The sequence below is a fragment of the Dipodomys spectabilis genome, unplaced genomic scaffold (assembly GCF_019054845.1).
Source record: "Dipodomys spectabilis isolate Male_0828 unplaced genomic scaffold, ASM1905484v1 ptg000488l, whole genome shotgun sequence".
Taxonomy (NCBI): domain Eukaryota; kingdom Metazoa; phylum Chordata; class Mammalia; order Rodentia; family Heteromyidae; genus Dipodomys; species Dipodomys spectabilis.
The window spans coordinates 675328-697711 of NW_024871165.1; the positions used below are offsets into that span (position 1 = coordinate 675328).

A 22384-nucleotide genomic window follows, 5' to 3' on the forward strand; every position below is an offset into this window, starting at 1 on the left:
AGTGGTGGAGCTGGAGGAGTTGCACTTGTCCCCTATCCAATCTGACATCCAGTCCCTCCCTTCAACAGAATTCAATCTCTGTGCATTCTCCTCTCTGCCAACACTCTCAGTCTGTCTCTAGAACTAAGGAACAAGGTATATGTAATTGAGAAACCACAAACACAATCTCTCATCATGAATGGAGCAATTTAAATAGTGAAAAAAATGAACCACAAAATTATACTGAACCCCTCTCCCCGCTTCTTTTATTTGTGCAAGTTTGCTCCCTAATTGCTCTTGTGTGTTTGTTGGGGAAGGTGTGTGGGTACGGGTGTGGGGGACATTGTGTATAATAGGATTGAACTCAGGGCCTTTGGCTCTTAACCTGGCTCTTTTTGTTCAAAGCTGGCACTCTACCATTCCAGCCACTGATCCCTAGTGGCTTTTTCCAAGCTAATTGCAATAAGAATCTCTTGGGTTTCTCTGCCTACACTGGCTTCAAACTGCAATTCTGGTATCAGCCTCCCCAAAGGCTAGTATTACAGGTGTGTGTGAGCAACTAGTGCATGGCCTCCCACTGCCACTTTAAAAGGGCAGCTTTTAAAGTGAAGTAAAAGAAAATTCTTGATTGAAAACTGGATATCAGTGTGATTTAGGTCAATCTGGAGGCTCCTCATGGGAGGAAAGGCCTTCTCCTTGGAAGTATTACAGCACTACATGAACCAAGTAGGTTTGATGAAATGTCCCCAGAGAACACACAAGATACCCTGAGTGGAACAACACCCAAAGCACAGGTTCTTAGGACATTGTCTAAAATAAGTTTTTAACCAAGGTACTCACAGATGTGCCTCCTATATCCTTGGGAAAGATACCAGTAGAGCAGCCATCTGAATCCTGTCCTACGGGGGTACAGGGTATTTGGAACCAAGCCTTTTCCTTAGTCCAAACCACATCACAAAGAGACAATATGGATGCTTCTAGTCCAATGGCTGGGCCCTTTACTGATACAAAATTAGGCTTCTTAGACTGGATGAAAGTATTCACTAAGTTTCTAAAGTTAAAAACAATACACAGGGAACAAGTAAAAACATTGCATATGTGAGCAGATGACAAAAATATATTCTAGATTGGAAGTTGCCAAGCAGAAACTGTGCAAATCATAAAAACTAAGATTTCTTAAAAAGCCTCCTCCCAGAAAAGGTAGACTGTGGATCTACCTGCTGCAGGTTGTAAAGGCTTACCTACAGCCTGGATATTACACAGGTGTGGCTGCTGCCACCGGTTGTAGGTGACATAGCCAGAACGGCTTTCGTATTTACAGTGGCTCTTGGCCACTCTGACTATTGCATATAGCCTTTCCAACTTTTTCTCTTTGAAGACCCAAAGATCATACTGATTTCAGGGAGTTCTTTTTTTTTTTTTTTAGGGAGTTCTTGTATCCAAGAAAAAGGAAAATTCAGAGTGAACTTGGCACTAAGATTGTCTGGTACTGACTGAAGGGTTATTGACCAAGGGATATAACCTGCCCCTGCAAGGAGACTTTACACATTGAATTGGAAACACGTATTTTCTAAGGTCTTATAAACTGGACTAAATTAACTTATGGACATGGAGATAAGCTAATTTAAGACATAAGGTTGGAAAGAAAGATCAGCAAGCATCTCAATGCCTGTATCCCATTATGTGTTGGTGGATGCTACTGCCACAGGAAATTGGAGAGCAAAGCAGACATGGGAGAGGGTGGCCTTTGCAGGGGACAAGCACTTGCCATAAAACACAGCCAATGCTGTGCTGGAATTTGTTTTATAGGCTTTGTAGTTCCAGGGAGGTTGATGCTATACTATATAGGGAATCTGCTTCTTCCTCCCTACCATACAGCTGATTCTGTTTTCAGAGGTAGTTTCTTGTTCTGATTTCACACAGTAGATCAAAGCATAAACTTATACCTACATACATATAAAGTTATTCTTTATAGGTAGTTTGAGCCTGACCATTGAAGAATAACTACAACTTTTCATAATCAGAGTTCTAAGCCAGGGCTTGACTGACAACAGCTATTGAAGCACTTGCTACTAGTTCCTCATCCTCTGAATACTATCAGATGGAATATAGTGCTGCATCTCCCCTCCCCCCTCCCTCCCCCCACCCCACCCCTCTGCAAGTCCTGCAGTTGAACTCAGGGTCTTCTGCTTAGTTGGCTGGCACTTGACTACTTGAATCACACTTTCAGTTCTGTTTGTACTAATCATTGGAGGCTCAATTTTAACAGACTTTTCTAATTGATCTGGTCTTAACACAAATCCTCTGGATGTATCTCAGACTTTTGAGTAGCTAGAATTACAAGTGTGAGTCAATGCTTCCAGCTAGATTATATTGTAAGGAGGGAGGTTGGGAGGTTTGTAAGGAACACAGGAGAACAGGGCTTACAGATGCAGATTCCAGCAATTGTTGTGAGGTGTTGTCTGTTAGGTGAGGCCGACCTCATCTCAGCCTTGCCAATTGCCCCCAAGGTAAGTAATGTTTTGCATTATGCAAGAATTGATCCTTTAAAAGAACAAGCTGCACTAATATCTAAGGTTTCTAAATGAGATGGCCCAAGGCATTATTTGAAAGCTCACAATGGAGTTTAACGATAAAGCTCTGGTACATGAACACATAAGAATCAAAAACTGTCCACGATTCCATGCTTCTCCCATGATATATTTGTACATATATAAAAAATTTTCATCTCAAGCCCAAAGAAACACAGGTCCCATGGTTTCCCTTATTTGCAATGACTAGTATATGTCTGAGACAAGCAGAAATGTTCAGAGGTGAAATGAACCCCAAGATAAGGACTCACATATTTTTTCTTTCTTGCTATTGTTTTAAACATATTTATAAGATGATTGCTTTGTGGTTTTTTATGTCCCTCCTCCTCAGTATAAACCCTGTTTTCACTGTATTTGATGTTGCTATAATTTGTGGAGGGGAAGGGAAAAAACAAATTGTTTAAACAGGGATACAGATGGACCCATTGCAACAATGAGATGTACATGACGTTATGTCGAAAAACGAACTTTATAACTCTGGTGTGGTATGGGGAGGGAGATGGGAAGGGATGGTAAGGGGAAACAAAGGAGGAGGGAACAATGCTTGATAAGAAATGTACTCATTTGGGCTGGGAAGGTGGCTCAGTGGTACAGTGCTTGCCTTGCATGCATGAGGCCCTGGTTTGATTCCTCAGCACCACAGAAGCAGAAATAAAAAGCTGGAAGTGGTGCTGTGGCTCAAGAGGTTGAGCGCTAGCCTTGAGGTGAAGAGCTGAGGGACAGTGACCAGGCCCAGAGTTCAGGCCCACGACCGGACTCCCCAACCCCCAAAAAAGAAATGTACTCATTACCTTGCTCATGTAATTGTAACCCCTCTGTACTACATTTTCAAGATTAAAAAAAAATTCTGGTTTCAAAGTCTTTGAGGAAAATCAATACCAGGATTTCAATAGGATTGATATATTGTTTTATAACTGGAATTTCAATTTTTGCCTGGAATGGTAATAATGTCAAATGAAATTATGTCTCTATTTCAGAGGTCCATGCTAAATTCACCAGCAGCCCTGCTCAGAGGAAGGGTGCAATGATGATGTGTAAACTCATTTGTAAACATGAGTTGAACAGAAACTCAGTTTGTTAAAACACAGCCACCCACCAAATCTTTGTAGAAATGACCTGTCAGGAGAGACCTCTCCGGTCCACAAAGCTGTACGATCATGTACTACAAAAGTCCAGCGGCAGTGTGGCTAGTGGTAGGAGATCATGATGGACCTAAAGAGGAAATGTGTACAGTTTTGTTAAGTAAGTATACATGTGGTTGTGTTTGCTAGCCATGGGGCTTGAACATAGGGCCTGTGCACTGTCTCTCAGCCTCTTTGTGCTCAAGGCTAGTGTTCTACCAACTAAATCCCAACACCACTTCCAGCTTTTTCTTAGTAGTTTATTGGAGATAAGGGTCTCATGGACTTTCTTGTCTCAGCTGGCTTCAAACTGCAATCCTCAGATTTCAGCCCCCTGAGTAGCTAGGATTACAGGCATGAACCAGCAGGCTCCTGGTTTTTATACTTATCCTTTAAAACTTAAAATGAAAGCCCATAAACATTAAGAGGTGTACAATGCAGCATACTCAATTTGTATTTGCTCCCACTGGATCATCTGTGAACTGAGTTAAAGGCTGTCTTAGATATGGAAGGGAAGGAAAGATTTTCCACAAAGTTAGTTTTTGAAGACATTATTATTCAATAGAATTCCTTCTGAGAAGACACTTGACAAGATCAGATGTTAGGTCAAACCCTCATGGAATGGTGTAGGAATTGTCTGGGGAAACCAGGCAACAAAATTTGAATTAGGAGGTAATGTGCTTCCTTCCTCAGCTTACTCAGCTTTATTATCTGAAGAAGAAAGGAATGAGTAGGAAGAGGTCAAGTTCTAGGGCCAGTTTATGGGTTTGTTTTGTTCTCTCTCCAAATCCTGTAAGATAGGAGTGCTGAGTAATAGCCTCTTCCTTTGGAAAGTCCCCACATTATCTCACTCTATCATGAGAGGAGACCTCACTTCTGTGGAGATAAGCTTGCTCTTGGGTCCTTCAGACACATAGTATGCAGACATCAAAAGTCCAATGCTATAAAGGGAACCCAAGATACTCAGTTTTATCAATGATGTAAGGGCCATTTCATGACAATGAATCTGCAAACTGGGTATCATCAATTCCAATAGTGGAAATAGCAGCCCTGGACAGTGGATGATGTAAGATGTTAATTGATCTCCATTCTCACTTCCCTTTCCTTCCATTCTGAATATTTGCCACAATGAAGAGTTTTGCCTCAAAAAGTTTAAGGAATTTGAGTCATGATACCACAGAAACAGGCAAAAATATAATACATAGAAAGATTGTTTTGTGTAATGTCCCTCATAGGCATATGAAGTTAATTTAAATAAACTGAGTAAGAGAAAGGTTAAGTGAAACAGCTTTAAATAAGTAGTTTTTTCTGATTCTCCCATATTCCATTAAGCAAAATTATCACTGATAAAAATGCATTTACTCAAAGCAGCAGCAATGCAGGTTTCACAGAAGCACAATGTTTCGGTTTCCTATAATATCACTTGAGCCTTCTGTGGGATCTAGGAGAAGGACATGGCATTGTGAGGCTGGGAGAAATAATAGGAGTGAGGATCTGATGAAAACAAGCATCTAAAATCACCTAAAAGTGCAAGAGATGAAGTTTCTACTTAAATATCTGTATCTATCTTTTCTCTTTCTCTAATACTAGTACTATAAACCTCAGCCACTGTCAAGGGCAGAGACTGGATACCTGAGGAGGGAGCAGACTGGAGAGCAGCAAGATTGGTAAAAAAAAAAAGCTCTAAGATGCACAGGAGAGTACTCAGGTGGTCTCACAGAAGATGTACAAAGTCACCACTGAAGACAATGGCATGTGTGTGTGTTTGTGTATGTGTGTGTGTGTGTGTGTGTGTGTGTGTAAAAAGTGAGGCTTAAAGTCATGCAACATATCCTGAACTATGATTTAACAATGAGCAGTGTCACACATTGATATGAGGTTCTGATAATCTAGAGCAGAATTATGTCCACTGATGAAGGTTTGTAATTTCAAGTCAAGTAAGAAAGCAGTGCCTTCTAGCACCACAAAACTCCAATCTGAGAACTCAGAATAATAATGGGATTATAATATTTAATGGGATTATAATATTTCAAACCATAGGTATGTTATTCTGGGGAATAACAGAGATGGAGGGGATTGAGATCCAAGGCTAGTCTAGGCAAAGTGTTAGCAAGCAGAGCTTATCTCAACAAATTCTTCTGGCTAGGTGGTTCATTCCTGAAATACCAGCTCTGTGGGAGGTGTACGTGAGGGAAGAGCAAAGCCCAAAAATTACTTAAAATACTTAAAGCAAGAAGGGGGCAGGAGGTGGTAGAATGCATGCTAGCATGTATGAGGCTTTGAGTCCAATCAAACGATAATACTATTAAAACAACCCAACAGATGTAAGATGTGCTCATTAGCTGGATTCAGCTTTTTTCCTCTCTACTAGAAATATTTAGAATTTGGGGAAGCATAGGAGAAGTGTACAGCACAAGTACCATGCAGCTGTACATTATCTATACAGCACTCTTAGCCAACATGCTGAGCACTTGCTGGGTTTCAGTTGTTGGCCTCTGATAAGCAGTCATTAATACCAGACTCACAGAAAGAGCAGATGAGTTAATCGAGTCAACTGACTTAAATGACTGACATTGAAGCCTATGCAGGGCTGTGATCTTCAGTTCTAGTACTTGGAAAACTAACCCCAACCCTGATGCAAACACATTGGCTCTGCAAACCTGATTGCATCTGCCATCTTGGTGCCTTTTCTGTTTCTATCATCTGTGAGATGGTCTATCAAGTAAGTTAAATCCAGGCCACAATAGAAGACGCTGCCCAGTGCACTGAGATACACCTGCTGTCATCGGCAGTGGCTGTTTTCAGGGCACTCTGGACTTCTTTTATCACCTGGAAGTCACCATAAGTTCCAATGATAAGAACCACTTTGGGTACAGACTACTATAAGCGTTTTACTAGTCGACAAACTAGACTACAGAAAACTCATGCCCAGACTGATGTGCTTTGCTTTGCATAGAACAGCAATAAACAGTCTGTACATTGCTTATTTTCTGGAAGGAGAGACATATGTGCTGGGGACAAAATACACTGTAACTATGAAACAAGAGGAATAGCATAGGAAAAGAAAGACCCATCTGTACGGTATTTTCACAATAATAATAATAATAATAATAATAATAATAATAATAATAATAAGAAGAAGAAGAAGAAGAAGAAGAAAGCCTTTGTTTCTCTGAAGGTTACAAGAAATGGGTATTTCTGCAGTTTGAACAGCAGGTGGCACTTTTAACTACTTTACAAGTGAGTCCAGTCTGTTTGTTGTTGTTTTTGTTATTGTTGTTGCTGATTTAGCTTAGGATAGAAACCTAAGTTATATGGTGAGAGGGCACAAAATCATTTAAAATGATCTTGGAAACATTAAAAAACCTCACCAGTGAACAGATTGCAGTCTAAAAATGTACCAAAAATCAAGCCCTGAACTTGTTCTGTATGAGTGTAGCTAGCACACAGACCTTCTGTAGGTAGCTTTCCTTGTCTGGAACAACCTACTCAAGCTGTGTACAAAGGAAAAGAAACAACACTAGAACTTAAAATTTGGAAATGCCCAGTGCAAGTTGAGATGTATGCATTTCTAGAGTCTTCCTAGCACTAAGGGCTTTTGAACAACAATCTCTCCAACAACAATCTCCTTGGCCTTTGCAAGCTGCCTTTTCAGGTATTAGTCAATATGCATGCATAGAAAGCCCCCTTGCTGTGTGCTCTGCCACAACACTAAGACCATCAGTGTTGTAGGATGATGGGGAAACTTCTCCCAGGACAGAATGTGGCCATTGTTATGTTTAGCAAATAATTAACCTGTCAAACTGGGCACCAGTGGCCCTTGACTGTAAACCTAGCTACACAGGAGGCAGAGATATGAGTATGCCAGTAAAAAACCAGCTTGGGCAGGAAAGGCCTTGAGACACTTATCTCCAAGAAACCACCAGAAAACTGGAAATGGCACTGTGGCTCAAGTGATAGAGAGCTAGACTTGAGCTGAAGAACAGAGAGACAGCCCCTAGGCCTAGAGTTCAAGTCCCATGACTGACAAAATAAAGGAAAAAAAAGTAAAAGAAAGAAAGAAAGAAAGGGAAAAAGGAAATAGAGAAAGAGAGAGAGAGAGAAAGAAAGAAAGAAAGAAAGAAAGAAAGAAAGAAAGAAAGAAAGAAAGAAAGAAAGAAAGAGAAGGAAAGAAAGAAAGAAAGAAAAAAGAAAAAGTCGAAAGAAAAAAACCTGTCATGATGAGAGATATGGCAAAGCTCCAGCCTCTGCAGATAAAGACATCCTGACCTGGGAGATGGCTCAAAAACAGAGGCACTGTTACCTTCTCCTGGTAAGAACCAAAGCTCCCACTGGAGCCCATACCATTAGAATGGAGCAGATTCCCAGCACATGCCTACAGCCCCAAGTCAGTGTGGCCAGAGTGATTAGCAGCCAAGCTTCCAAGTCCCCTTTGATTCCTGCCTCCTGGGCACATTGTGGGCCAGCTCAGAAGGAGGTTTCAGAAGAGCATAAAGAGCCATGAAGCAAAGCAGTCATGTAGAAACACAAAGCACATGACTCTCACCCCTGGTCTTCCAGAGTTATTCTCAGATTATTTTGTGGATAAGAAGATGTGAGTGAATCATCTTGCTTCCTGAAAAATATCTCTGTATAGGTAGGCATTCTTTGCCTCACACTGAAAGGCAACCACTTGTCCAAAGGCTGGTCTCATCTGTGGCCAATAAATTTCCTTTTCCCGGCCATCATCCCTTTAACAGACATCTGTATGTTGGCTGATAGCACATCCATGAATGGAGATGTACCTGCGAAGGTTTTGAAACCATAGTGGTCCATGATGTCCTATCACCATTTCTCTCCCACTGTCATCTCAGAAGCTGGTTGCAATCACAGCACATATCAACACAAGACTGTCAATACCTGAACCTTGTCAAAGTCTACTTCAAAGATACCTTTCAGTTTCAATCTATGTCTGACAGAGTATCTACCCCCTACTTTTTTGGTCTAGGATATATGGAGCTATAAACTGGGAGACTTAGAGAATAAGATTAGAGAGAATGGGTCTCCTGGACAGGATCTGCTATAGGTATGACAAGTTGGAAGGAAAAAGAAGCAGCATAAGGAAATATTAACATGGCCAAAGTGGTCAAAAGACATCTCTCCAATGCAAGAATGTGTTTCTGACAAACTTGTTCTTGTTGGGCCATGACCTGGTATGGTGGTGCCACTTTACACTCTGGTCCCAATAGAGTAACATACATGTCATGGCTTCTTCCTTCCATGGCCTAGGCTGACTACCAGAGGTTCATTCCCTGTTTTTACCTCTGCTTTCTAAAAGGGTACACACATCAAGGGGCTCTCTTCTTTCCCTCTACAAATATTCTACCAATGTTCCCTCATTTCACAACTCCTCATTGCCAATCTAGGTGCTGCTGTTCTATGAGTCCTAATGTATCCTCTCCTGAGCCTAACATTTGTTGCCTTTCCTCCTTTTGGTGCTGGGGACTGAACTGAGAGTCATGTGCATGCCAGGGATGTACTCTACTACTGAGCTGCATCTTCACCTCTGAACTTTGTTTATCATACTTGTCAAGAACTCTATTAAGTATTTGATACAATTACTAAGGTACATGAGAATAAGGGAGATGCTGCACTTAGCAATTGGACAAAAAAATCACCGATCTATAGGAATCACCTCCACATTAGCTTGTGTGGCAATGAATGCAGAGCTCTGGCTAGGAGAAAACAAAAGTCATGCCTGAGAAATACATGGTGGTCTACTGGTAAAATTATCAACAGGAGTTTTCTAAGGAGTGAGGCATGAGTCATTAATTATGAACCAAGAACTACTTCTTCAAAAGTGTAAAGAAATAAGCCAAAGCCACCAGAAAAGACTCATGAAAAGACTCATAAATGGGTACTTAAGAGAAAACAAAAATGTTCTTAGTCAAACACTGGTAGATAGGATGGGTGGTGCCTCCATCACAGCTTGGCCTCAATCCTTAACCCACTGAGGAATGAGAGTGCCTTGGCCAGGCCTGCCTTCAGTTCTGACCCAGCAGCCTTAGAAGATTTGGGTTCATCCAACCTGGTCAGTTCTAGGACTAGAGACCCAGGGGTATCAATACTTACTCCATAGGACTCCCACAATGGAAGCTATTTGCACTTTGATCTCCCTGGGGCAAGGACACAAAATAACCTGCTTCTAGTCACAGATCACTCTCTGGGACAGTTTACTTTCTAATGAGTGAGACCAGCTTGGCTTAAAGATCTCTATCCCACCCCTCCCTACCCTACCCCAACCTCAGGCCTGGTAGAGGAAAACTTACGGAACTTACCATCTCCCAACTTTACTAGCAACAAGGTACTTGCACCTCACCCAGAAGTACCTTTTCCTTAGAGCTTTCTATAAGTTGCAGTATTCCCATAGCCCTTTTTCTGAAGAAAAAGGTACTCTTACAGGTTATTGGTGGCCATGGAGGAATGCTTGGCACAGACAACCTGCCTGGAGCCTCACTGAAAGAAGAGTGAAAGATTCTGGCAAAAAGAACCAGTGATTGATTTGGCCTCCAGTGAAAACAGAAGTGTTCACCCTCTTCCTGGCCATTGTAGGTTCTAAGCAATTGAGATTTCTGTTTCACTCATGTAAAGTAAACATACCCAACAGGCTAGATCCATCCATCCCTTATATCCTTACAACACCCTGTGGGCCTCAGACAGCTTTGACTGCTGGAAAAATGAACATGAGAATGGGTCATTGGGACAGGCCATGTCTCCCCTCCTCTCCTTGACTTGGAAGTACTGTGTCAAGCAGTTCTTGATACACTATGGGACTGGTCAGCTTCTCAGCCTCTCACTCCCTCAAACATCTAGAATCCCTTCTGTACTTAAAGCTGCCAGACACCTTGAGAAACTACCCTGGCAACCAGGAACTTGCACTCATCCTGTGAGTGCTGCTTCATTGCCAACTGAACTCTAAACACAGGGATCAGTGTTCCTGATACTGTTTCTGGGGAATGTGACTGAAATCCCTCTGATGGGACATGAGACAAGAACCTGTGGTTGTCTGAAGGAGAAGTAGCATCTGGATCTAGTTTTCTTTCTCTTCAAACTGCTTTTTTGCTAGTTGCATGCTTTTGAGAGATTGAAAACTATAAAACTGGGCCAGGAGGAAAAACAACAACATTGGCACTTGTCATCCTCCTCTTCAAAATAGCAGAAAAACCATGAATTTAATACTCCTCTTGAGCACCAGTCCTATATTGCTAAGATTAAATCCTTCTGTCCAAATTTATATTTCAAATACACTGAAAGAATAAAAAGGATTCTAAAGAAGAATAAGGGCTCAGGGTATAAAATGTATACTTCTTTATTTATACAAATAGGGTTTTAAAACAATCATATTTAAAAGAAATCTGCATTTTTACATTCACTGTCAGTGAGTTCCTGACAGAGAAGGCTAAGCATGATGATACATAGCAAGGTCCCACTGCAGGACAACAGTAGCTCAGGATAGCACCATTTATTTGAGAAGCAGTAGGCAGGCCCTGGCATTCCTGTTGCACTGCTAGCAATGGAAAATCTTAAACCTCTTCTTCCAAAAGACTTCTTCAAATTCCCCCTGTTCATCAGCAGTGGCATCTTTGATTTGCTGGTACTTGGACACCGGGTCATTGATGTTGCTTTCAGCCTCAGTGAACTCCATCTCATGCATGCCCTCGCTTGTATACCAGTGCAAGAATGCCTTGTGTTGCAACATGGCACTGAACTGCTCTGAGGTGTGCTTGAAGGGTTCCTGGATGGCCGTGTTGTTGCCAATGAATGTGGCCAACATCGTGAGGCCATGTGTGGGAATGTCACACACAAGTGTCTTCACGTTGTTGGGGATCCATTCTGCAAAGTAGCTGCTGTTCTTGTTCTGCAAGTTGAGCATCTGCTCATCCACCTCCTTCATGGACATGCGGTCTCGGAAGATGGCAGCCGCTGTCAGGTAGAAGCCATGGCGGGGATCACAGGTGACCATCGTGTTCTTGGTGTAAACATCTGCTGGGTGAGCTTGGGCACTGAGAGAGCATTGTACTGCTGGCTGGCACGGCTTGTCAGGGGTGCAAGGCCAGGCATGAAGAAGCGCAGGCAGGGCAAGGACACCGTGTTCACAGCCAGCTTGCGCAGGTCTGCATTCAGCTGGGCAGGGAAGCGCAGGCAGGTGGTGACCTTGATCATGGTAGCCAACACCAGGTGGTTCAGGTCTCCATAGGTGGGCATGGGCAGCTTCAGGGTGCAAAAGCAGATGTCATACAGGGCCTTGTTGTCAATGCAGAATGTTTCATCTACATTTTCCACCAACTGGTGGACAGACAAGATGGTGTTGTAGGGTTAGGTGAGGATGATAGGGTTAGGTGGATAAAGGCTCAGCCCAGCACTGGGAACTAGAGTGTCTGGATGTTAGGGAGGAGGGGTGCCCGTTAGCCATCTCCCATGGACTATGATGACATATCAAATATGAAGTTGTCTGGTCTGAAACTCTGGCCAAATGGTTCCAATCTCACTGAGTCTAAGGTGCCAGTGTCCAACATCTTGGGCAAGGGCATGACACTGAAGGTGTTCATGATGCTGTCTGGGAACTCCTCTCGGATCTTGTTGAGACTCAGGGTGCCCATGCCTGACCTGGTGCTACCTCCCAGGGAGTAGGCCAGCTAGAAACCCTGGAGACAGACACACCTTTCTGCTTACCACTTCCAGCACAGACTCCACCAGCTCGGTTCCCTCTGTGTAGTGGCCCTTGGCCCAGTTATTGCCTGCTCTGTTCTGGCCTATCAGACACAAAGACATGATGAGACACATACTCCAGGAATAATGACTTTGCTATATGCATTGTGAAGACTATAGGCTCCTCTGAGCAACTTTGGCTATTATTTTAGATACACTGGTGAAATAAAGGAAATGTTTTCTTTTTTGGGGTCTAGTCGTGGGCCTGAACTCTGGGCCTGGGCGCTGTCCCTCAGCTCTTCAGCTCAAGGCTAGTGCTCTACCACTTAAGCCACAGCACCACTTCTGGCTTTTTTTTCCTGATTATATGGTGCTGAGGAATCGAACCCAGGGCCTCATGCATGCAAGGCAAGCACGGTACTGCGGAGCCACCTTCCTAGCCCCCAGGAAATGTTTTCAATGTATCTGGGACCCTACAAATCACCCAGGTTCTAAAGAAAGTAAAGACAATGTGGAGGAAGATACATTTTAACCCAAACCACGTACTTCTAAAAATGAACAGAGCCTGGTGATGGGAAGGGGTCTCAGTGGTAGAGTGCTTGCCTCACATGCACAAGGCCCTGGGATCGATTCCTCAACACCACATAAACAGAAAAAGCCAGAAGGGATGCTGTGGTTCAAGCGGTAGAGTGCTTGCCTTGTGCTGAAGAGCTGAGGTACAGTGCTCAGGCCCAGAGTTCAAGCCCCACGACCGACCAAAAAAAATGAACAGAGCCTGCCTCAATACTGGAAAAGGACTTACTTTCACAGGAGGAACAAGAGAACAGAATGGTCAGAGGGAAGCTAAGCTGCAGGCACTTGTCTGCACCTTGCTCACACATAGCTGTGCTTTGATTTCTGGTGTCCTGAAATGGTTCCCTGTTATTGCCAGGTATTTGAAATGGCCAGCAGCACTGAAACCTTGTTGGAGGCGTTCCCTGCTCGCTGATCATTCCCTTCAGAGGCTGTTTGCAGACTGGTATTTATCTGTGCTGATTGAGTGGACAGGGACATGACTCCTGTGGACTGAAATAGGTGGGTTAGGTGAGGATGATATCTAGATGAATAAAGGCTCAGCTCAGCTCTGGGAACTGGAGTGTCTGGATGTTAGGAAGGAGGGGTGCCTGTTAGCCATCTTCTATGGACCATGCTGACATACTAAATATGAAGTGTCTGGACTGAAACTCTATGATTCCGATCCTACTAAGTCTAAGGTGCCAGGCTCTAGGTCCACCATGATGGCCCGAGGAACATATTTGTTGCCTGTGGGAACAAGAGTTGACTTGGGCCTATACTTGACAAGGAACTTAGGAGCAGAGCTTATGATTCTAAGTGGCTCTCAGCATTCATATTAGAAATTACAGCATTTCAGACATGGAAACAGTAAAGATATCTTGAGAATGAATCACCATGCAAGAGGCTTCAGCAACTTTAAGGACGTTTGCAGTTGTCTGTTTCCATGCATTTTATTCCTTTGCTTTGGGCATGGTGGCTGAAATCTCAGCTACTCAGGAGGCAAAGATGAGCATCAGGCTTTGAGTCTAATGGGGCAAAAGAAAGATGACAACACCTTTTTTTTTGTTGTGTTGTTCATGGTGGGGCTTGAACTCTGGGCCTGGGCACTGTCCCTCAGCTCTTCAGCTCAAGGCTAGCACCTCTATCACTTGAGCCACAGTCCAACTCTCAGTTTTCTGAGTTGTTTATTGTAGATAAGGGTCTCAGGGACTTTCCTGCCCAGGCTGGATTTGAACGATGATTCTCATTTCTCAGCCTCCTGAGTAGCTAGGATTATTGGTGTGAGTCATCATTGCCTATCAGCAAGAAGCTTTCTCTTTTTTGTTAATTTTATTTTTATTGTAAAGGTGCTGTATAGAGGAGTTACAGTTACATGAGTAAGGAAATGAGAACATTTATTGTCGAACATTGTTACCCACTCCTTTGTTGTTCTCCCACTATCCCTTCCCTTCCCCAATTAAAAGTAGCTAGGTGCAGAGCACCAGTGGCTCATGCCTATAATCTTAGCAACTCTGAAGTTGGAGATCATCACTGTTCAAAGCCAGCCTGGGCAGGAAAGTCTGTGAGACTCTTATCTCCAATAAACTAATAGAAAACCAGAAATGGCACTGTGGCTTAAGTGGTAGGGCTGCTTGTCTTGAACAGAAGAGTTGGGGCACAGTGCATAGGCCCAGAGTTTAAGTGCCACTGCCGACAAAAAAAACAAACAAACAAAACAAAAGAGCCAGGTGTGGCTCTTCAGCAAGTAGATGTAGGGGGAATTCAAGTATAATGCTTTCCTGGGGAAAATACATAAAATTCATATTTCTTGTGTTATAATGTTTCAATAATTGTTATCAAATAGCACATTTCCCTGTATTCAAATACTCAGAGCAACCTTGGGCAATTACTTGCAATTTGCCATTTAACCTGATTTTTCAAAAGGGATATCAGTTAAAATGATATAAACATGAGTTTGAGACTGCCCCCTTCCTAAACAATGACATGAAGAAAACTGGCCATCCTGCCTGATATACAGGATCTAATAAAGACACAACATAAAATACTGTTCATAGCAGTGACACAATTCCACACAACGACTCTCAACCAAGGAACCACAAGATTAAAGTCTTATATCTTACTTAAGCAATATCAACACAAAATACCAAGGTGAGGACATCCCCAAATGTAGATCTATAAAACTCAAATACATTAAATAGCTCTGTCCTTTTGTTTGCACTTTTTCATTGGTTTATTACACAGGAAAACCAATTATCTACGATTCTGTTTGTATACAATGATGTAGAATGGAAACTCTTTATATAAAATTAAATGAATTTCACATTGACAGTTACAAAAACTGACAATCTACTCTGTAGACTTCAGTAAGGTTGTTTGTATTAGGAAAGACAATATATATCATTTAAAAGCAGTGTTTACACATTATTATTGGGTTTTTCTACATCACAACAATGTTTTTTACTTTAAAAACCTTAAAAAGAATTTATTGTTGGCTAAGTATTCATATTCAAAATGCTGAAGTCCAGAAGTGTTATAGATTTCAAGGTGAGACACTTTATTTATGCTTTATGATTTGGACTATTCACATATATATTAGTGACTGAACATCCCTCTTTAAAATTTTCAATTTCAAATTTTATTTTTAGAAATTTAATCTGTATTTTAAAGAGGGCAATGCAACTGGGCTCTGGTTGCTGAAGGGTGAAATTCTAGCTACTCAAAAGTCTGAGATCTTAGGATCGCAGATTGAAGCCAGCTGGGGCAGGAAATTCTGGGAGACTCTCATCTCCAAGAAACTACCTGAAATAGTTGGTGTCATGCCACCTCCTGCGGAGTCTGCATGAGATCGCGTTAGACAAAGAGCTTTAAGGAAGCATGCCTGCAGGAAGGGGGTGTTGGTTCAAGGCTTCCCATACACTTGGCTGCACCTTTATAGCCTCTACCTTTATTCTTACTATATTCTTCTTGGCTGTACATTCGTTGCTTTTATTCTCGTTTTGGCTATTTTTCTATTGATCCGTGAACAGAGCATGTTGTTTCTTTCCAGTCCAATAGAGATGACTTCTCTAAATAATAAAGACTAGGACCAAAGATTAAATGTGGGCGATGCCCCAATCAATCATCTGATGTGATGCTGCCTCCAAAAACTCCTACAACTTCACAAGCGGTTTTGCGGCTCACACATAGTAAACATAAAAACTTAAAGTTTGCAAATATGTTACAACAAGCAGAATTAATGAATTAAACTAAGCTAGAAGGAGTTATCCCAGAAGCCCAGAGAGTTCTAAAAAAAGGAACCCCTGATAATAAAAGGAAAAGAAAGATTGAAGAGATGAAGGACAATGCCTATGCCCAGAGTTGAAGCCCCATGACAAAAAAAAAAAATCCAGGTGTGGCTAGTCAGCAAGTACAGGTAGGGGGAATTCAGGAAAAGGCTTTCCTGAGGAAATTCACAAGTGTATACTCAAAAATTAAAACAAAATATATGGTGGAGTGGCTCAGGTGGATACAGCACTTGACTTACAAGATTGAGGCCCCAAATTCGAACTACAATACCACCCTAAGAAAGGCAGGAACTCCTTCCTTGTCATTAGTATTCCCCAGGGACCTATTCTGCCACAGTATTGGAAGCCGGACAGGAGACACTCACTAGCTGCCTCATTGTAATATACCTCGATTCTCTGCAGCTGTAAGCTGCTGTCTACATAATAGTTGCCAGTGCAGTCAATGTTGTGCTCATCGCTTAGCATTTCCCCAAACTGAGATGGAACTAGAAGTGTATTATGGCCTAGAATGTTAACTGTCCAAACAATGGATTTTAAAATAACTATAAGAAACCCAAGTCCTGTTGACACAAATATTTTTGTAAAAAAATTAGATATTTTAAATTAAAAGAAGCACAAAAATTGATGGTATTTTAGTTTTGTTAATCTCTTTGCTATCTGGCTGAATAGAAGACATCTGGGTTCTCCTATGTTTATTCCATCTTACGGGATACCATATTCTGTTTGGATTCTATGATGAGAACCTGGCCTTATATGGACATGAAATTGCCAAAGCAGTAACTTGAAGACTCAGCTAGAAGGGTCTCCAGAACCCCAAGGGTCCTCAGATCATACACCGACAACCACTGATTTAGAAAACACCCAACTTAAGGGAACTGAGATAGGGCATGAAAACTCAGAGAAATTTGCATTAAGGTGTATGAACTGTTCTCAATTATCTAATACTCATCAGTTGACAAAAAGGGAATCCTCTGTATCTGTCAGCTCAAAGACACTGCACTCCTTTCATTCAAATCAGACCAAAAATGCATTAGTCTATTCCCAGGAAACTAAGTACAATGACTTGAGTCTCAGGTAAGACTAAGACATGCAAGGGATTTGAAACCACCCCAGCCTTGCTTAAAAAACCACACCCACCTGGGCCACACAAATTAGGGAAATTGGGGAAACTATCTGGGGGACTTGATTTCCAGGAGGTTAGGGACTACTATGGAGCCCCACCTACCTCAGCCTAGACATGACCACCACCACCTGCACCCTCCAACCCCATCCTCTTCCTCCTCATCCCCCTAAATTTGAGACTAGGATCCTAGGCCAGTGTCATGCTCCCCTTTGCGCCAATCTGGTTGCCACAGTGGCTTGCCTGTATGTACACGATCTCCCTCATGGTGTAGGGCTGCAAAGAGTTGGATGTGTGTCCTCAGCAGTGGTGTACACAGAGGAAAACAGGTAGGGCTGGGGAGCAGGAATCTGACACAGCCAACTCAGATCCCCATTTAAACGTCTGTTTGTTACGGGGCAGAGATGGGGTGGACTTGATAGGCAGAGCCAGCAGGTGTTCCAACTCAGTCTGCCTACTGCTGGGTAATCAGAGATAGCTACCTGTTATCACTTAACCCTGGCATCCAGCTGTCAGCCTCAAGTCAATTAGCACAGCTGCCACGCTATTTGGAACCTCTTGCCACACTGCCATCCACCTCCCACCCTGACTCACAAGAGAGGCTGAACTCTGGGATCCAGGAAGCAAGAGGAGGGGCTTCCTCTACACAAGGTACTTGTGCCAGAAGCCAAGAACAAGCCTACCATCTATTTTTGATAGGAGGGCCTAGAACTGAAGGGGCACGTTCTGTTGGATTCCATGACTGATTTCCATTCTGGGAAGAGTCAGGGGCTTAGGGCCTTGCCTTCATACTCAGGTTTTCTTTTCTTTTCTCTTAAAAGCAGCTTGCTTTATTACTTAAGCCATAGGTCTACTACAGTCTACTTTTTGTTTCATTTGGCTTCTGCTCCAAGCGTGAGAACTCAGCTCCTGCTCTGTGTATGTGTGTGTGTGTGTGTGTTTGGCCGGAGTTAGGCACGTTGGTGTTAGGGCTTGAAATTAAGGCCTGGTGACTCTTTCTGAGATTTTTACTATTATTGAGATTAGGTGATTACCTAAATTTCTCTTATTTCAGAATGTTGTGGAATAGTGATATTTAGTTGAAGTCACAAACATATTTTAACCTTCACAATGCAAATTGTCATTATTATGGTCGATAAAGTTTGTGAATTCTATTAGCTTTGACAATACAATTCTATAAGCTTTGACAATACAATTATTTCTTCCAGGTGATATATACATTTCTTTCCTTTTGCTTACTGTAAGATGTTCTGTCTTTCACTCTCATTCCTCTCCTCTCTTTCTGAGGTTTTATTGATTTACTTAGTTAACTGAAGGGTAGATGGCTCTACTACTTGAGCCACAGCTAAACTTCTGCCTTTTTTAAGTGATTAATATGAGGCAAGAATTCCATGGGTAGTCCAGGGCAGTACAGAGAGGCTTGAAATCTGAGGATCAGAGTTCAAAGTCAGCCTGGGCAGGAAAGTCAATGAGCCTCTTAACTCCAGTCAACCTAATAGGTGGAAGATAGTAGAGCTGTAGCCTTGAGCAAAACACTTCAATTTTAAGTCCCTCGACTGAACACACTGAAGCAAGTTTCATGGACTTTCCTGTCCAGTATGGCTTTGAACCATGACCTACAGATTTCTGTTTCCTTAGCATTCAGAATTATAAGTGTGAGTCAACATTTACAAATCTTTAATTACCTCTTCTTTCACCTTTTCAGTTATTTATTATTTCTTTCTTTTTGGCATTTGTTATTAGGCACTAACTATTATGCTGTTTTTTTGTTTCCCTTGAAACTACCATGACCTACAACTTTGACCACAGGTAAACTACAGGCTGTTTTTCTTTTTTGCAGCTCTTTTTCTAGGGCTTAAACTCAGGTCACAGTGACTGAGGTTCTATTTTTTTTTAATTGAGTGGTGGTTCTTAGGTCTTGAAATTAAGTCATGATGACTTTCCTTGAGGTTTATTTATTTTTACCTTAATAGTAGCTGGTTTCACTACTTGGGCCACAGCTCAACTTTTGCATTTTTTTATGGTTAATGGGGGATTAGAATATCAACAGAAAGTCAAGAGCATTACAGAAAGGACTGAAATCTGAGAATCATGTTTCAATGCCAGTCTTGGGCAAGAAAATCAATGAGACAATTATCTCTAATAACCACCGAGAGGTTGGAAGAAGTAGACCTGTAGCCATGAGCAAAACATAGCAAGTTCAAGCCCCCATACGGAACACAGTAAAATATGTCTCCTGTACTTTCCTACCTGGGCTGGCTTTGAACCAAAGTCCTCAGTTTTCAGTAATCTGAGCAGGTAGAATTACAGTTTTGATTTAGAAGGCCTTAATATGCTCCTTTTCCACCTTTTCATTTATTTGATTGTCCCTTCCCCCTTTTTCAAAGTTCATGTCCTTTATTATTAGGGCCTACTCATTTATGCTCAGTATTTAATTAATTAATTTATTGATATTGTCAGTTGTGGGGCTTGAACTCAATGCCTAGGAACTGTCCATCAGGGACACAGTAGGCACACTACTATTTTCAGACATAGTGCCACTTCTACTTAGTTGGAAAAAACAGTCACCAGGGGACCTTTTAGCCGAGGCTGGCTTCCAAATGTGATTCTCAGATCTAAGCTTCCTGAGTAGCAAGGATTACAGGCATGAGCCAGAGGCACCTGGCTTGTTTTTTTTAGATCAAAACTAGCAGCTCTACATTTAGGCCACACTACTTCACTGTCCATGAGATTTTTGGCCTTTTGTTTTTTGCTCAAAGCTAGCAGGAACAAAAACTCAACTCCTGAGGTCTTTTTTTTTGGGGGGGGAGGCTTGAATTCAAGGCCTAGTGACTCTCGCTGAGGGTTGTTTTGTTTTGTGTTGGGTATTTTGTTTTTCATTTCAAAGCTAGCAGGCTCTACTACTTGAGCCTCAGCTCAACTTCCGCCTCTATTTTTCTTTTAGTGGTTAATAGTAAATAAGAGTCCCATGGGAACCAAGGCACTACACAGTATCCTAAAATCTAAGGATTACAGATTAAAGCCAGCCTGGGCTAGAAAGTCCATCAGTCTCATCTCCAATTAAGCACATGATACAGGAAGTAGTATTTTTAAACTTGAGTAAAAACCCTCAAGTTCAAGCCCATGTCTGGCACACTCAAAAAGAAGTTAGTTGGACTTTCCTGCCCAGGTTGGATTCGAACTGTGATCTTTACATTTCAGCTTGGATTAAAGATATGAGTCTATATTATAAAAAACTAATTGGCTCTTTTCTTCTTCAAATACATTTATTTATTTGTTGGTTCTCTGTCTTGTTTTTAGGGCCTCACCAATGCTGCTGAAGGATAGAATGCTCTAAAACTTTAGTAACAGTTGCAATTTGGTTCATTTTTTAGTTTTGGTGGTTAGTAGGAGGTAAGTATAGACACTCCCACAAGATCCTGACTTATACTGATTGCGGTTCATTGTCAGGGGACAAGGAAAGTTCATGAGACTCTTATCTCAAATTAACCTCCAAAAGATTGGAAATGGTCAAGCAAAAACTTGTAGATCATATCCCAGAAAGGATCACACACACACTCATACACACACACACACACACACACACACACACACACACAAAATGGGCTTTTTACACACACACACACACACACACACACACACACACACACACACACACACACACACAATGGGCTTTATGGGCTTTCCTGTCCTGGTTGGCTTGGAATAGTAATGCTCAATTTCAGTGTTTTGAGTAGCTAGAATTTCAAGTGTGAGCCACCAGTTTCTTGTTAATTTTTATCACTTTTAAGACTCTTTGTGCTCTCTTGCACTTTTTAAAAAAATTTATTTTGTGGTTGTCTTAGTGCTAGATCTGTTTTTCACTTACCTTTTTTAAAACTTTTTTTCTTAGCTTTTTTTATGCTCAAGGTTGCTGCTCTACCACTTCAGCCACAGTTCCACTTCTTTTTGCTGATTAGTTGGGAATAGGAGGCTCATTGATTTTCCTGCCCAGGCTGGCTGTGAACCACAGTCCTCAGGTTTGAGGATACTGTGTAGTGCCCTTGGCTTCCTGTGGGAAACTTCTGTCCTATTTACCACCAAAAGATAAAGAGTGTGGGGCAGAAGTTGATCTGTGGTTCAAATAAGAGAGCCTGCTAGCTTTGAATTAAAAAAAAATACTTGGAAGTCTAATTCTGGTACTAATTGTACACTATTCAAACAAAACAAAACAAAAAAACAAAAACAACTTGTGCACAGTGACCAGGTAATAAGGATTCCTAACTGATAACCTGAACTCATTTCCCAAAGCCTTTTTTAGATATATATGGTCATTTGTGTCAGCTGAGGAGAGATTAAAGAACAAGGCTTTACAGGCCAGTTACTCAGGACTTGGAAATCAGGATCCATTGGCAAAGCTTTTCAGAAAATGACTAAAAACTCACTCTTCACAATTCCAAATGGTTCTTCCCTCTGTGCAAGGGAAAGAGGGATGAGAAGGAAGAAATATGGGAACTAAGAACCCTCAAACAAGGTAAGTTATGTTAACTTTATTAGATAAAGTAAAACATAGGTGTACGGTGTGCAATCCAGAAAAGGACATGTCACCTCTGTGTGGATCCCAGTTAATTTAGTTAATCGATGGTAAGGAGTAAAACCCACTATTGTATTTATAGAAAGGAGCTACATGGCAGGCAAGTCAGTTCACTAACCTCAAGGATTTTGAACATAAAGGAGTGAAAGTGTTTGACTCTGTTTGGGTAACAGGAAGTAACAGAGCTGAGGAGGACTGAGATGTGCAGACATTCCCCAAGAAAGATCTCACTGACATCAAGTCTTCAGATGCATGCTGGTTGCCAGTGGCTTATGCCTGTAATCCTACTCAGAAGGCTTAGATCTGAGGATTGTGGTGTGAAGCCATCTGGGATAAGAAAGTTTGTAAGGCCTTTATGTTTTACAACTCAAGAATATTCATATTTGTTGCTAATTGCAACCCAAGGCAGTGCAATAGGATACCAAGCTGAAGAAAATTAGAAAATACACGGACAGGTGTAGAGAAAAAGAAAA

General features: G+C 41.8%; 1 pseudogene; it reads right to left on the reverse strand.

Annotated features, from left to right (window-relative positions):
• Window positions 1-2007: 2007 nt before the first annotated feature.
• LOC122098726 lies at window positions 2008-17605 on the reverse strand (annotated as a pseudogene).
• Window positions 17606-22384: the final 4779 nt, after the last annotated feature.